At 38.7% G+C, this 17,739-nt stretch overlaps 1 pseudogene across 1 annotated transcript in view; it reads right to left on the bottom strand.

Annotated features, from left to right (window-relative positions):
• LOC307180664 (transmembrane 9 superfamily member 2-like) overlaps positions 1–17,739 on the bottom strand; it is a 101,539-nt pseudogene that overhangs the window by 58,815 nt on the left and 24,985 nt on the right. Inside the window, exons 7-8 of the transcript in view lie at positions 13,585–13,712; positions 8,870–8,982 (exon numbers count right to left, since the gene is read on the bottom strand). The product of the transcript in view is annotated as a transmembrane 9 superfamily member 2-like (transcript). The remainder of the gene's footprint in view (positions 1–8,869; positions 8,983–13,584; positions 13,713–17,739) is intronic.

Raw genomic sequence — 17,739 nt, 5'->3', positions numbered from 1 at the left:
TAAACCCATAGAAAAAGAGATCAGATTTGTGGTTACCAGAGGCGGAGAATGGGGAGAGGGAGAATTACGTGAAGGCAGTCAAAAGGTACAAACTTGCAGTTATAAGATAAATAAGAACCAGGGATGTAATGTCCAACATGATCAATAGAATCGACACTGCTGTATGTTATGTATGAAAGCTTTTAAAGAGAGTAAATCCCAAGAGTTCTCATCACAAGGAAAAAGCATTGTTTTTTTATTTCTTTAATTTTGCGTCTATATGAGATGATGGATGTTCACTAAACTTACTGTGGTCATCATTTCATGACATAAGTCAAATCATTACGCTGTACACCTTAAACTCATACAGTGCTGTGTATCTATTATATCTCAGTAAAACTGGAAGAAAAATAAAATGTAAAAAAAAGGAGAGAAACTTTCAAATATGCACTATGAAGTTTGGCTTTTAAATACAAAGAGAGCCTAGAAAATCCGCAGTTGTTAAATCAAGTAGTTTTTGCACCAAACATTGCCACCTGCTGGAAATAACAGTCCACAACACATACTGCTCCTCCATAAGAAAATCAATCGTTTCAAAATCCTAAGGTACATTTGAGACAAATGCAAAAAGATAACTAAATGGTGGAACCCATTTTTTTAATACATTTAAAATTAATGAATTATTCTACATCCCAGAGTTTCAAAATCTTTTATAAGACATAGCAATTGTCATAAATGCATACAAGGTAAGCAGGTCTTTAATGCTATTTATAATGAAGTCACAAGAAGCAAATATAGAAATATAGACGAGAATTCTTGATTCAGGACACAGCACATGATGGGTTTCACTCGGTAAAAATACGGGCAGGGAATCAAAGAATCAAGCTGGCGGGTAACTACAGCTTCTTTTAGTCTAGCTGTTTTCAACAGGGGAAGCAGCACCCTCTAGGGGGCATAATGAAAAGGTGTGGGGATGCTACTGGTATTCAGCAGCATAGTATTGAATAGAAGGCCAGACGTCCTGCTTGGCACCAGGAGACCCACACAAAGAATTGAGAAGAACTTCTAAAAGCCCCATCCAACATTCATGTGAGTGAAAAACTGCTTATGATTATCTGCGCCTAGATTCTAACTTCATTTTACAGATAAAGTATTTTTACATAGTTTTAATATACATTGATTTTTCCCCCAGCAATGCAACTACCATGTAAATTGAGGGAAAATGGTACTATGTTTGGCTTGAAACTTCACCAAAATTGATCAACATTTGAGAAAATCATGGCATCCTTTAGAAAGATGTGATATTTGAGACATCAATGTACAATTCTCATAGCCATATGCATTCGTAGATGTCATGTTTACAATGATTATACACATAGGTGCATGCATCTGACAATGATTGAAATATATACTGAAACATACATTATTTTATTAAAAACTAATTTATCTTTATTTCTCCTTTATATTATAGTTAGGGTGCTATATTGATGCCTATTGAAACTATGTGTAAGTCAGGTTTAATTATCTAGTATCTATTAATATAATTTTACAATAGTAAAGGGAGAATGATAAAACATTTGTTATTAAAAGAGGACATCGGTTTGATAGGGTTGAGAACTACTGATCCAGCTCCATTCCCTCACTTCACTAGGCAGAAACTGAAGTCCAGAAAGGAAAATGAACTTGCTCAAGGTCACAGTATGAGTTTGAAGCAAACCAGCACCAAAATTCTCTGATTCTCAATTCAGTTATTGGTCTATGGTGCCTGAAAATCAGGAATGCATTTTGCAAAAAAAAAAACCACAACTATATATGTGGCTAGGGTCCCAAGCTAGTCCACAACTAAAGCTTATATAACTCACATACGTAGATACATAGCTAAAATTAATGTGATTAGAGTGAAACCAAAAAATCTTTGGTTGGTGGTATAAAAACAGTTAAGTTTCTAAAGTAAAATATGGTGAATAGAAATACTTTAGCCATTCAAAATCTGGCCCAAACCTATCTTTCTAACCTTTCTACCAATACTATATAAACAATTAAAGTCTGGGGTACTAGACTGAATCTTTTTGGCCTTTATATACCCCAGGGCTTAACACCTGGCACGTGGAGTGCATTTACTGCCTGTTGCTGAATGAACAAACAAATGAAAAAAGTTTTGTTTCAATCAGACAGGTCTATTCACTGTTCCCCACATACAGCATGTACATTCTTACCTGAGAAGCCCTTCCTCAGGCTCCTCTCCAGATTCCTAAATGCCAGGTCTTTTAACTCAGTTTATAGGCCTTCCCAGAATGCCTTGCACACTTCTACCCCTTCTATCCAAATTATCCTCAGCATCCTTCAAGGACTAGCTAAAGGCCTCTCTCTTATAAAGTCTTCTTGGTCCATTCACCCACCATAACTCCTTCCCATTCTAAACTCACACGATGTATTAAAGAGACTGTGTTAGAAGCCTGGATTCTGTAGTCAAGCTAATCTAGACTTACAATCCTTTACATTTGTGACCTTGGGCAAGTAACTTTATCTCTATGAGTCTCAGTTCTATAGTCTATAAAATGGAGATTTAAAATAGTACCTGCCTTCAGAGGACTATTGTGAATAATAGTTAAACTAGGTACTTTATAAAAATTCCCATGCTAGGCACATAATAGGCCCTCAATAAATATTTGTTATATAAATGGATGAATAAAAGGTCTTCACTCAAATGTTAATCTTTATGGTCCCATCCTTCAATAACTTCTGAACAAAATTGTTATATAAACACCAAACTTTGTACCCACTTGGGAACATGTATTATTTTCTGAAAACATAAAGTACATAAGATGTTCAATTAAAAAGCAAAAAGACAAAACTTTTATAACTAAAAATTGCTATATTTGCCTCTGAACCTTTCTGTGGCCAGTAGCTGCCTGACCAGGGGCTCAGGCCAACAACTCGGCCGATGACCACAAGCTCTGCATCCTAACAGCAGTTTGCAGGTGGCTGCACTAAGGTGGGAGAGGCGGCGCAGGAGGATGGAGATCGCAACCCAGGTGGCTCAGGCGCCATTGCTGCTGTATGGCACTGACATCTGTAAGTCGTTTGACGTGTTCAGCTTCTCCAGCCAGGCCCCCCAGCCCCGCCCCATTCCTGTGTCAGGATCACACCTACCCCTCCCCTAGCCCGAGACTGTCTTTGTGGAAGGCTTCTGCAGTCTGCAGGAGGGTGAGAGACTGTAGTTCACCCAGCCAGGCGCCTGGGATCAATCCATGTCACAGGACCTGGTGGGATTTTCTGTATTGAGAGTGAGAAGCAACAGAAGGTGAAAAACAAGTAGAAGCACAGACCAAAGGGGACAGTCCCTGAAAATGTGGAGGTCTAGATCTTTGCCAAGATGGCAGCAGCTAGGCACACATGGCTATTCAGCACTTGAAACGTGGTCGGTCCTAAGTGAGATCAGCTCTAAGTGTAAAACACACACCAGATTTCAAAGACTTAGTTCAAGAAAGAAGAATGTAAGATATTTCTTTATCAAAAAAGTGCTATACAGACACTATATATGGGCTTCCCTGGTGGCACAGTGGTTAAGAATCCGCTTGCCAGTGCAGGGGATATGGGTTCAAACTCTGCTCGGGGAAGATCCCACATGCAGTGGAGCAACTAAGCCCGTGTGCCACAACTACTGAGCCTGCGCTCTAGAGCCCGTGAGCCACAACGACTGAGCCCACGTGCCACAACTACTGAAGCCCGTGCACCTAGAGCCTGTGCTCCGCAACAAGAGAAGCCACCGCAGTGAGAAGCCCGCACACTGCAAAGAAGAGTAGCCCCCGCTTGCCGCCAACTAGCGGAAAAAAACCTGCACCCAGCTGTCTGATTTCGAATTATCACTCTTAATTACATACACAAAAATTTTCATGGTAGTTCTCAGCACGTGGTAGTAGTCTAAATGACTTTTATTGACATTTTGTGATTTTTCTATATTTTCTACAATGAACATGAATAACTACTATAATTTTTTTTTTTTACTTAAAACAACAGAAGTTTATTCTCTCACAGTTCTAGAAGCTAGAAGTCCAAAATCCAGGAGTTGGCAAGGGATGGTTCCTTCTGAAGGTTCTTTTTTTTTTTTTCTTTTTAATAGATAACTGACAAGGACCTACTGTATAGCACAGGGAACTATACTCACCATCATGCAGTAAGGGAAAAGAATCTATAAGGGAAAAGAATCTAAAAAAGAATATATATATATATATATATATATGTATAACTGAATCACTGTGCTGTACACCTGAAACTTACACGATATTGTAAATCAACTATACTTCAATAAAAATTTTTCTAATTTAAAAAAATTAAAAATAAAAATTTCTAGTTCAATAGGATTTTGTAAGCTACTATAAGACACAACAACCATGTACACCTAGGGTACACAATGTGGAATCTGCAGCGGGATATAAATGTTACTTCAGAATGGTACTCCATAGTCGAAGACGATTATAAAATGCTGAGTTAGACTCAGTCAAAGGTTTCTTTATTAGGAGACTTTTAAACATTAATGTGCTTTGTGAAGCTAAGAAAGGAGACAGTAGAAAGTAGCATTTTCCAAACTTATTTGACTAGTATTCTTGGGAATGCACTTTGAGAAATGTTGACGTGTACGATTATCACTGGGTAAAAAAAAAAAAAAAAAAATTCAACCTAAACTCAAGACAGAAAATAAAGAAACAGCACCATCAGAGATATCCATCACCACTCTTCCTGGAGCCCTCCCCACAACTATAACAGCAACTTTCTGGCGTTCAGGTAAAGAATATTGTGGTTAAAAGAAATTAAAGAGAAAAAAAAAAGAATATTGTGGCTTGGTGCGTTCTCACTGTGTAAGTGCACTCTGCATACATGAGCTACTCTCGTATAAAACGTTAGTAAATCAGGTGCTCCTGTATCTGAGAGAAGGGATAGGAAACATTGTGTGTCTACTACGGGCTAGCTAAATATTTTATATGTTAGCTCACTTATCTCTGACAGCAGTCACGTGAGGTAACTATTTTAGCCCCATTTTACAGATCAGGAAATATAGGCTCAGTGTAACCTACCGAAGTTCACACAGCTAGGAAATGTCAAAACCAGGATTCAAACCTTGGGTGTGTCTGGTTCTTTCCACTGTACCACGTCTGGAAGCCAAGAGCCTTCTAAGCACCCTAAATGAGTTTCAATGGGAAAGGAAAAGCTCCTCTTCTGGAATACCTCCCAGGATTAAGGAAACTTAAAGAACAAGGAGTTGAGACCTAACCTCAAATAAGGCAATTCCCCAAAACCCCCATTTGGTATAGCTGCATCTGAACTTGTACTTCAGCTCTTCTGACTGCCACAGTTACTTCCTGACAGGCAGGTAGACCACTAACACCATACCATGCAGGCTCCTGGCATGAATCTAAACTTCAATTTAGATGTGCCTTCCCTTGGCTTTTACTGTAAACATAAGCGTTCCTACACTTAAATTTTGCTATTTTTTTCTTCCAGTTTTATTGAGATATAACTGACATACAGCACTGTATAAGTTTAAGGTGTCCAGCGTAATGATTTGACTCACATACATCATGAAATGACGACCACAATAGGTTTAGTGAACATCCATCATCTCGTATACTATAGATACAAAATTAAAGAAAAAAAAATATATATGTTTTCCTTGTGATCAGAACTCTTAGGATCTACTCCCAACAACTTTCATATATAACGTACAGTGTTAATTATATTTATCATGGTGTACATTACATCCCTAGTACCTTTTGACCATCGTCATGTGATTCCCCCCTCCCCCCATCCCCTGCCTCTGGTCACCACAAATCTGATCTCTTTTTCTATGAGTTTGTTTGTTTGTTTGTTTTTGAAGTATAATTGACCTACAACTCTATGTTAGTTCTTGTTACACAACATAGTGATTCAATATTTCTATACATTTCAAAATGATCACCACCATAAGTCTAGTTACCATCCTATACTTAAAATTTTAATAGCCAACTGATAAGTGATAAAAATGTATAAGGGTTTCAGCTCTTCAATCAACTTCTGATAACAGGTTAGACTTAGAATACTATTCTCAATCACTGGGGAAAGGTTATTTTAATTTCTTCAGGGTGTATTTCATTCCTTTCCCCAGATTACACTTCTGTGTTTCATCCAGAGATTAGAAGGCTGGACTATACTTATTGGACTAGTAAATTGCCTGTTTTCACCAATTGTACTTTGGGTAAACTGCAGGATATAGGATCAAGTAAGCCTGACCTCTAGCTGGATGATTCAAAGTACGCACACACACATTTCTAACATAAACGTTTCTCATTTTCTTTACAGTAACTCTGTAGGCAGAAAATATAATAGACCTTTAATATAGAAAGCCAGAATGGAATAGTGGAAAAACTATGAGTTTGGGGCCAAACAGACCTGAGTTTGAATATCACTTCCACCTCCTGCTAGCTACGATCCAGAGAAAATTACTTCAGCTCACTGGGCTTCAGGATCCTCATTTATAAAATGGAGATAACATTTTATAGGTGATACATAGGGACAAAAGCAAGGCATCCCCAAACTGGAATTGCTTTCAGAATGAGATTAGGAAGAATCGTGTTATAATGGCTGTCAGGCCATCTATAGAAATGACACAAACCAAGCACAATTTGTAAGTGTTCAAAGAGATTTGAGACCTAATCCCAAATAAGGTGATTAGGGTTTTGTCTCAGGAAATCAAATCTAAAGCCATAAGAAATAAGCCTTATATAAAATCAAGTATAATGAAAGCTGAATCAAAAATATGATGCATAACCTTTAAAAACTATAAAGAGAAATACATATATCTACATAGTCATAAAAAGGTTTCCCTATGAAAGGAAAGCTCCAAAGTTCATCTTCTGGAGAAGCACCTCTAATACTGTCCAAGGCTAAGAGTACCTGACCCATGAATATGAACCAGGTACCTGGTCCATGGGCAAGCATAGCACTAGTACACCTGAATATCATCTTCTAATACTCTCTTACTTTTGCTCTGGGGTCCTATACTCACCAAGAAACTTTCTATTTATTCTATTCTATTTATATTTGCTTTCTCATATATCTTTATTATAAGCAGATGGGCTAACCAGCTGACATGAATGGTGTGGTCCACTAGACATTTATATTCTTTCGCATAAATTACAAAATTGGTGTTCTGGTTTATATATTGGATCCTTAGGAGTGTGCCTAGTATGAATCTACCTCCCTTTGTTATACTCACAGAATTAAAATTCTGAAGCACGATTTTTAAAACTGACAAAAACCTAGTATTGCTGAGTGTGTGAGGAAACAGCAGATCTTCAGGCCTAGCAACTTTTCTGCAAAAGAATTTGGTAAGGTATTATCAAAATGTGCACACCCTGTTACCTAAATAATCCTACTTCTAGGAATTTTAGTCTAGGAGATAGTCAGACAAATAAAAAAGTAAGGATGGGCTTCCCTGGTGGCGCAGTGGTTGCGAGTCCGCCTGCCGATGCAGGCGACACGGGTTCGTGCCCCGGTCCGGGAGGATCCCATGGGCCGCGGAGTGGCTGGGCCCGTGAGCCATGGCCGCTGGGCCTGCGCGTCCGGAGCCTGTGCTCCACAGCGGGAGAGGCCGCAGCGGTGAGAGGCCCGCGTACCGCAAAACAAAAACAAAAACAAAACAAAACAAAAAAAAGTAAGGATGCTCATTAAAGCATTGTTTATAATAATTAAAAATTAGACATTTGGGTTGTTTTTATCAATATGGCACTAAATAAGTCAATTACAGCCTGTATGTTAAATATACTATGTAGTCAATAAAAAGAAGGCTGTGACTCTGCATTTATTGACCTGGAAAGATGTCCATGACATACACATTAAGTGGAAATAGCACATGTAATATCCCATTTGTACAAAGATGTACACATTTTAGCACCACATGCAGTGTTTTCCTTATATATTCTACAGAAAATTATATCCCCATGAGTTCTTGCCATGGTCTATGAAATGCTGCATATTACAATCATCTTTTGAAACTTCACAATGCTTTTTAACATACTGGATACTCATAAAGCCATTGTTTTAACATTGTTTAACCTAGCATTATCCAAAGTAACCTCATCATAGATCCCTTTTGCACATAACACCTTTTAAAATACCAAGCTAAAATAAATAAAATATGAAAGAACTAGTTTACGGAAAACTCTTTGGAAAACGCTTCGAAGAGCTGATACATTGTTCACCAGAATGTTAACAGTCAATCTGTCTATCTACCTATCTATCTATTTACCAAAAATACATACCATCTTTATAAAAATAGCTATTTAAAAAAGGAAAAATTCCAGATGTACAAATAATAATGAATGTTATATGTTGAGGACCTACTCTGTGTCATGCTAAGGGCTTTATATATTCTGAAAATGAGGATGAAATGACATGAGAAGAACTCAAGCCTCAGAGATCACATGACTTGCCTATGCTCATGCAGCTTAGTAAGTGGCCAAGCCCCAATTTGAACTGTAGGTCAGTCCAAATGTCCAATATGTCATCCCTTTTCACTACAATAGGTTGTGTCTCTTCCACAAGATATTCTTCCTTGAAGGTCTCACTGCACCCCTCTGGTTACCCATGTACCTCATTCAAACCTCAGTATGAAGTATGAGAAAGTAAAGTACTGGGCAAGGTACCTGAAATGTAGTAGATTGAATACAGCAATTCCTGTAATTATTGTCTTTTGAATAGTTTTAACATAAAGAACTTACCTACTTTCTTGGGCTCCTAAGCTGTGTTACACAACTTTAAATTGACGCAAATTAAGGTTTTAATACTAATGAAATATATGATATTTATATACTTGATTTGGGAAAAAAATAAGATGATGGCATGGAATACTTACTTCAAATTTCACAGAGTAAGTGTAGGTTACATTCAACTTATCTGTATATTCTCCAGGAATTTCCATAGGGGGGTCCATCACAAGTTAGGTGGTTTTCATCTGAATGTTTATAGTTAATAAAAGAGAGGGGGAAAAGGAAGGGAAAGGAATTTTTATACCAAACTGACATCGTAAATTTCTGATTCATGGCTCTTCAGGCACGTTAACAATAGAAGGCTGAAAAAAGAATAGGCCTTTCATTATATTCTGCATTTAAAACTCTTTACGATTTAAAATATTTTTGTTTCTAAATGTCCCTAACACACAAATAAGACTCAGTATACTGCCCAAAACACAATACTTAAGAACCTTCTCTTTGCCTGTGGATAGATTTTTTTTAAATCCTTCTATTAGCAAATGGCTTTATTTTTCATCTTTTATTGCATCCCCCTTTCTATATACTAAAACAGAAAACTATCTTGTAACCTTAGCTATAGTTAGAAAATCAAATAGATGATGCAGAAATCATGTTTATAAGCACCCAGAGATTTGAGGGCCTACTGTGTGTAAAATGCCATGCTTAATGATGAAAGGTACTGAGTATATAATCTGTGTGAAGCTTTTGTGTTTGAAAAAGAGAATGATTACTAAAACCAGAAGATGGAAAACAAAAACTAGAGAAGTTTGAAACTAGACAGGACTGGCAAATGCCTGGTCAGAAATAGAGACTCTTCTGTCACTTGAAAAGTAAAAGAGGAATAAAGGGTGATAGAAAATCACAAGGAGAAACCATGATGCTTCCATTTTGAATTATTTACTCAACATACGGTTTACCCCTTGGCTTCTGTCTAAAGAATAATATGTAACCCTTATGGGATTGTTATCTGTACGTGTATATGCACAATAAAACCACTCGCTCACGATTGCAAAGCTTATTGGTGTGTGCCTCTTTATTCATTCCTGTAACCCTACTGTCTGGTACATAATGTGCCCTTATATTATATGTGTTTGTAGGATGAATGCATTCTACTTAAAGCAAAAATACAATTTAAAACAGCTATGAATTAGAGAAATAATCATTGTTAATGCTACAGATCAAAACTTAACATTAAAGAGAAAAATTAAATTACTGCATGATAATGCGTATCCAGGTTCACTGTTTAAGTATGGGTCCTGAACCCAGTACAGGAAAGCTCTGCATTTCATATGAGAGATTATGCAGCAAAAATTGTGCTAAGATCTCTAATCAAGGTAGAAGCCCTATTTTTAACCACTGGCCTTATATATCGGTTGTATAAGGCCTTACAAGCCACTTTCAGAACTTTGACTTTTACTCTAAGACGGGAAGTCACTGGAAGGCTCTGAGCAGAGGATTCACACGAGTTGAAATTTAAAAAGGAATGCTCTGAATGCTGTACTGGGAACAGACTGTGAGAAGACAAGTCTGGCAGCAAGGAGACCAACTAGGTTTTTGCAACAATCCATGTGAGATATAACCATGTCTTGGACCAGCTGATAGTGGTGAAGGTGATGAGAAGTGGTGGATTCTGAAAATATTTTAAAAATAGAGCCACATGGGGAATTCACTGGCTGTCCAGTGGTTAAGACACAGGGCTTTCACTGCTGTGGACTCGGGTTCGATCCCTGGTCAGGGAACTAGGATCCTGCAAGCCGCGTGATGCAGCCAAAAAAAAAATTCAAGCCCATGATCTGCCAAAGGGTTGGACTAGACATAGGGTATAAGTGAAGAATGATAAAGAGGAATCAAGGGCGATGCCTGAGCAACTAGAAGGATGTAGTTGCCATTTACTAAGATGCAGAAGACAACAGGAGAAGCAGATTTGAAGGGAAGATTAGAAGTTCTTTTGGAAACATGTTAAGTTGGAAATGCCTACTAGACATCCAAGTGGACGGGTCAAGTAAACAGCCAGATATACAAGTCTAGAGACCTAAGCGTCATTGAGGTATCTGATGTGATGAGACAGGGTAAGATCGCCAAGGTGTGAGTATAAATAAAGAAGAGGCAAAGCTCAAAGACTGAGTCCTGGGGCCCTCCGACATTAAGAGGTTGGAGAAATGAGGGAATTCCCTGGCTGTCCAGCGGTTAGGACTCCATGCCCTCACTGCCAAGGGCCCAGGTTCAGTCGGGGAACTAAAATCCCAAAAGCTGTGTGGTGAGGCCAAAAATGAAAAAAAAATAGGTTGGAGAAATGAAAAGACTGATGAGCAACCAGTAAAACAGGAGAAAACCATGAAAGTGGTTACCCAAGAGCCAAATGCGGCGGGTGTTTTAAGGAAAAAGAGATGATCAGTTATAGCAACCATCAGGGAAATTAACAAAGTACAGAACCTGAAAGAAAACACAAGACTCTAGACCCAGAAAACCATTAGGCCTAACTCACGTCTATGACCACGTCTATTGCCTAATTCTGAAAAAGATGAATTTTAACACAGTCATTCTCAGGGGGCTCAAATAAATGAGCTTTACTGTGATTAAACTTTTATTGCATGCATACATAAGCTATTACTATGGGCAGTATAGAATAAATGCAGCTCTGGAAAGTGATTTTCTTGGCTTTTTTACTCTATCCGAGCCTGAGAATATGAGATGTGATTATAAGCATTAAATGTGATTTTCATATAGCTGATGAGATTAGCTTCCTGTATCATACTTTGTATGTTTACTACCTTTCTACCCAAATGACTTTCAACATGAGTAGCCATCCTGAGTCAGACCTCACAGCCCATCAACCTAAAATTCTGTTTCCAGATATCAGAAGTGACAGACACAAAGAAACATGGGCGGTTGCTCTTGGTTAGTATTCCCTGGCCTCTCTTAGTAGCTCTATTTACCCCTTATTCATAAATATGTCCTGATCCTTTTAATCCTTCTTTTATTTCCTGTCTGCAACACCTTATGAAATAAATCTTCAAAAATTTTTAACGTAGCCACTAATTTAAAAAGAATATCTTTTTACTAAGATAAATCAGAGTTGGAAAGTACCAGTGTTCTTCATCTTTTGGGGTCTGTTTATCTAATGAAATGTACGGACGCCTTTGCCCAAAAACATACACATCAATAAAAACTGGGAACAGATACAGATAGTTTATAAACATGTAAAACAATGCTAAATATCACTCATAATAAACAAATAAAAATTTAAAATATTAAAAAAATAAAATAAAATAAAAATTGGGTTTGATGCATCCGTATCTATATTAAAAACTCCTAATTCAGCCTCTCCTATTGCAGATGAGGAAATTTAAACCTATGAGAGATCAAGTTAACCTACCCATGGTCAAAAGCTTGGCACAGTACATTCTCTAACTATTCTTTCCCTTTGGCCATCAGCTGTGACAGATGGAACAACCTTGGCTAAAGTAAAATAGGCCAGTAGGCTTAAAAACAATGAAGTCTGATTCATCTCGATGAACTTAGGGTTGACTTCCAAAATGGAACCAGCAGAGATGAGACAAAAAACCAAATTTCCAAATTCCTTGCTCTGTGTTCAGAAAACCATACCACACTTACCTCCTTTAATATACTTCACATAAGTTTCAAAGGATCACTTTTCCCATCCTAATATTTCAGGTTTTATAATATTTTGCCCATATGGATCATGATTTGATACACTGTATGATATATTCCCCCTCTATCTCTTTTAATTGAAGAGTACTACTCTTATCCTACAGTTTCAAAGAATCTTAAAGTTGGAACATTAAAGATCACCTGTCCAGTCTCTTACCCAATACAGAATTGCCCTTTACAATTCATTAAGCACTCACTTACTAGGGACCAGACACTCACTTACTAGGGACCAGACACTATGCTGGGTGCCTAATTATGAAATCTCAAAGAGCTGGGTCATCTAGGCGCTTCCTACAAACGTGTAGGGATTAACTACTCACTAATTCTTGAGGTTGCTTATTCAAATGTTAGAGAGCTCTAATTGCTAGCAGATTCTTCCTTATACCCAGCTGATACCTGCCTAATAGACTACACTGGTACTAGAATTGTCCTCTGAAGAAACACAAATCTTAATCTAATCTCTTTGTCATATGGCAGCAACTAAAGAAGAGAGTTAAGATACCCTCAATAAGTCAATTCTCTTCCAGATCTGTCAGTTCTTCTTCACATTACATGTTATTCAGATGCTTACTATAGGTTAAATGGAATAAAATTGCCTATTTGATTTTTCTTTTTTTAATTTTTGGCTGCGTTGGGTCTCCATTGCTGCGTGCAGGCTTTCTTTAGTTGTGGCGAGCGGGGGCTACTCTTGTTGCAGAGCATGGGCTTCTCACTGCAGTGGTTTCTCTCGTTGTGGAGCACAGGCTCTAGGTGCACGGGCTTCAGTAGTTGCAGCATACGGGCTCAGTAGTTGTGGCACGCGGGCCCTAGAGCGCACAGGCTTCAGTAGTTGTGGCACATGGGCTCAGTAGTTGTGGCTCGTGGGCTCTAGAGCACAGGCTCAGTAGTTGTGGCGCACGGGCTTAATTGCTCCGCAGCATGTGGGATCTTCCCGGAGCAGGGATGGAACCTGTGTCCCCTGCATTGGTAGGTGGATTCTTAACCACTGCACCACTAGGGGAAGTCCCTGCCTATTTGATTTTTCAAACTTTATGTCTAAGGTTATATCACACATGTATCCTAAAAATAAAAATTCTGGTGAGATCTTCTACATTTTGAATTAATTTTTAAATTAATGGAACTAATTAGAAAGAGATTCTATAATTACCTTTTGGGATCAAGTCTAGCAATAACCAATCTTACAATACCCCAATTTGTTTCACTTTCCCCGTGATATGTAATGGTAATATCGACATGGCTGAAGAGGTAGAAAGTATTACTTTTGTTGAATTCAGACTGCAGAAAGATAAAGAAATTTGAAAGAAGTTTGAACTTTTCCTACAAACTAAAAAATATAAAATCTAATCACGGAATGAAAATGGGATATGTTACTTCTTAAAAATCAAGCTATAAATTAAGCATACTGAAGTGTAAATGTGTTTTTATAAGATAAAAACTGCAGCCCTGAGCATCTGGCCTAAAATTAAGATGTTAGTTAATTCTACAGTTTTAAATAGTTGTTACAAAGGAATAATAGTGCAAATGTAAAATTCACAAATGCATGCATCGCTGGATTTTTAACCACACAAAACTATGAAGTAATACAAATAAACTAATAAAGTGTTATCAGTACTTAAAGTTTAAGCCTATCAAGAGTTTGGTCTTGGGCTTCCCTGGTGGCGCAGTGGTTGAGGGTCTGCCTGCCGATGCAGGGGACACGGGTTCGTGCCCTGGTCCGGGAGGATCCCACATGCCGCGGAGCGGCTGGGCCCGTGAGCCATGGCCGCTGGGCCTGCGCGTCCGGAGCCTGTGCTCCGCAACGGGAGAGGCCACAACAGTGAGAGGCCCGGTACCGCAGAATGAGTTTGGGCTTTATTTATGGTAAAAGTAATGAAGCAAGAAAAAAGAGAAGGAAGATGTGTTTCAGAATGTTAACTGTGGAGCCTCTGAGTAGGGAGATTATAGGCAATAATTTTTCCTCTACTTCTTTAGATTTTTCTGTACTTAGAAATTTTGTATAATGAGGATATATCTACATTTATAATCAGAAGCATCAAACAGATAAAAACGGAGTGAAACTCTCTCTACCAGCCAAGTATTCATTAGTTCACTCCCTAGTAGCCACAACTATATCTGAAGATAATTATCTTAGTCAATTCTTCATAAACTTGAAAGTTTATACAAATTGCCCAGGGATCTTGTTAAAATGCAGATTCTGACTTGCTGGGCCTAGGGTGAAGCCTGAGATTCTGTATGTCTAACAAGCTGATGCTCCTGGTCCTGGAACACACTTTGAGAACCAGTGGTTAAGGGAGAGTGAGGGACTATTTTTCCATAAGGATTTGGGGGGCAGTTTTTGTATAAGAGTTGTGATGGGTTGGACTGTGTCCCCCCCACAAAAGACAGGCTTAAGTCCTAACCCACTGTACCTGTGAATGTGACCTTATTTGGAATAGGGTCTCTGTAAGACAAAAATCAATTTAAGATGAATGAGGCCATTCGGGTGGGCTCTAATCCAATATAACCAGAGTCTTCATAAAAAGAGGAAAAGGCCATGTAGAGAGAGAAACACACAGGCAGAAGGCCATGTAAAGACAGAGGAGGAGAATGGAGGGATGCAGCCACAAGCCGAGGACTGCTGGCCATCACTAGAATCTAGGAGAGAGGCATGGAACAGATTCTCCCTCAGAGCCCTCAGAAGGAACAAGCACTTCTGCTGCCACGTTCATCTTGGACTTCTAGTCTCCAAAACTCTGAGACAATAAATTTTTGTTGTTTTAAGACACCCATTTTGTGGTACTTTGTTACAGCAGCCCTAGCAAACTAAGATAAGGGTTAACAATATGAACTTTGCAATCAGACAGCCATTTACTAGCTATATGATCACAGACAAGTCATTTAACCTCTTTGAGTCTCAGTTTCCCCTTTTTAAAATTGGGGACAATAATAGGATTGTCCATAAGATTTTTGAGAGGATTAAACAGAATAATGTATGTAAAGTACTTGGTGCAGTGCTTGGCATAGAAAGCCTAAATACTAGCTATTATGTCACCCAGGCCTTCAATCTTCAGAGAATGAGTACAAATGAGCCTTGTCAATTACCATGTTGAGTCATCTACAACATGCAGGACTCCTAGATTACGACAAATCTCAGAATTGAGAGTGATAGACCTGAAGGAAATTTAGAGATCATTTAGTACAGTGATGATAAAGAAGACGGTACGAGTGATCCTGAGGCGGTGTATCAGAATCAGCTTGGGATGGAAAGTAAGTACTGCTCACCACAATACTGTCCATAATTGCAAAAACATAGAAACAACCAAAAATGTCTATCAGTACAGTTAAATGAAAGATGGTATAAACATACAGAGAAATAAAATGCAGCTAGTAGAGCATGTACTGGTACAGAGGTATGTGCGTGAAACATACTAATAGAAGCAGCACAGCATAGGGGTTAAAGACTCCACAGTCAAACTGGCTAGGTTGAAAGCTCAGGAATGACATGTGCTGGCCTGTGTGACCTTGGCCGAGTTGCTTAACCTCTCAGTGTCTTGGTTTCCGAACCTATACTGTAGAAATCATAACAGAGTGCTGTAAGGGTTAAATCTGCCCATGGAAAGCATTTCAACCACCGTCACGGATACTCAATCTGACAGATAAAGTGGTAACAAGGCCCTTCAGGATCTGAATCCCGCTTGTCTCTCCAGACTCATCTGCTGCCATAGCCTCTACTTATAATCTGAAAAATTACTAAAGAGAATTCTTTATTCTGTGCTCTCATAGCACTCAGCTCATATCTCTGCCACTTACCACATCAAATTGCACTCAGTGTATTTACATGTTTGCATCCCCTAGTAAATTGTGTTCCCCAGTAGATCACAAGCCTATGAACTTTGTCTGGATCATTCATTCATTCAACAAATATTTTTGAACATCCACTATGTGTCAGGCACTTCTCAAATATATCCTCAGAGCTAATATCCAGTAGATGCTCAAAAAATATGAGGCAGTTTGGTATGGTACAAAGAGATCAAAATTTGGATCAAGAAACATTGGGATAGAATTCAGATTTTGCCACATACTATCTTTTGTACGTGAGTCTTTCTGGGCCTCAGTTTTCTTAGCTGTAAAATGGGGCTATCATCACTTAATTCATAAAATTGTTGAGGATTAAGTGAGAAATTATACAGAAAGACCTAGCACAGCACCTGGCACAGAGTAAGGAAGTCATTAAATGTTAGTTTCCTTCCTACTAGATATTAAAATTATGCTTTAAAACTTTAACTAGATTTCCAATTCCCATCTTATTTGGGCCAAATCTCCTGCTAAAAACTACAAATGATAAATATAACAAATATCTCCTGAAAAGAAACATGAGCATGGAATGTACAACACCAATAGTTAACCCTAATGTAAAGTATGGACTTTGGATGATTATAATGTGATGGACCAATGTAGGTTCATCAGTTTTAACAAATGTCCAATTTTGGTGGAGGATGCTGAGAATGGGGGAGACTATGCATGGGTGGGGCAGGGGGTAGATGGGAAATCTCTGTACCTTCCTCTCAATTTTGCTGTGAACCTAAACCTGCTCTAAAAAGGTAATGTCTTTAAAATTTAAAAAAGAAAAAAAGCAACATGAGGTGACAAGAAAGTAAGGAACTACCATGCCAAATTCTAAGGGAAAGTAGGAAGCCAGAGAGGTCAGCTGGGTAAGGGAGCACTGATGCTACTATTGCCCTGAGGTCACCTGCTGAGCTGGGCAAACTTGAACTTGGGTTTGGGTAGCTTCATGGGATGAGGAGGCGGGAACTCAGGGAAGGCCCTCCCAGGTGAAAAGGCTAATATGAGACCCTCTGCACATTAAGCTGAGACCACCCACCCCCTCCAAAAGTAACATCCTCAGGGTAAAGGTGAGCCAGAAGTGAACCTGCTCCTATAGTCCCAATGGACTATTGGGAAGGTGGCCTTGAAGCTAAACAGAACAAGGCAGAGGTGGGGGGAGAGAAATAAAACTGTCCTTAAAAAGTTGTGGCCACAGACCAGCCCTGATATAGAGTTGCAGGCTGGATTCACATCATCATGGTGGTCCCAGAAAGTTCAAGTTATGAATTTGCTTTAAGGTGGTCCCAGACTGGTATTTCCCAAAGACTCCTTGTGGAAGTAAAGGAAAATCCTCTCTGGAGGAAAGTACTTCGACCCTAGGACTCAAAGAAACTCCACAAACAATCTTCGAGAACAATGAATATGTAGTCCAAAAAATGGAGGAAAAAAGGAGCAAGAATCAGCAGAGACCAACTTGTAAAGAGTTCAGTTCCAGAAA

Source organism: Stenella coeruleoalba (genome assembly GCF_951394435.1).
Source record: "Stenella coeruleoalba genome assembly, chromosome: X".
Classification (NCBI taxonomy): Eukaryota; Metazoa; Chordata; class Mammalia; order Artiodactyla; family Delphinidae; genus Stenella; species Stenella coeruleoalba.
This window is presented reverse-complemented; position numbering and strand designations above follow the sequence as displayed.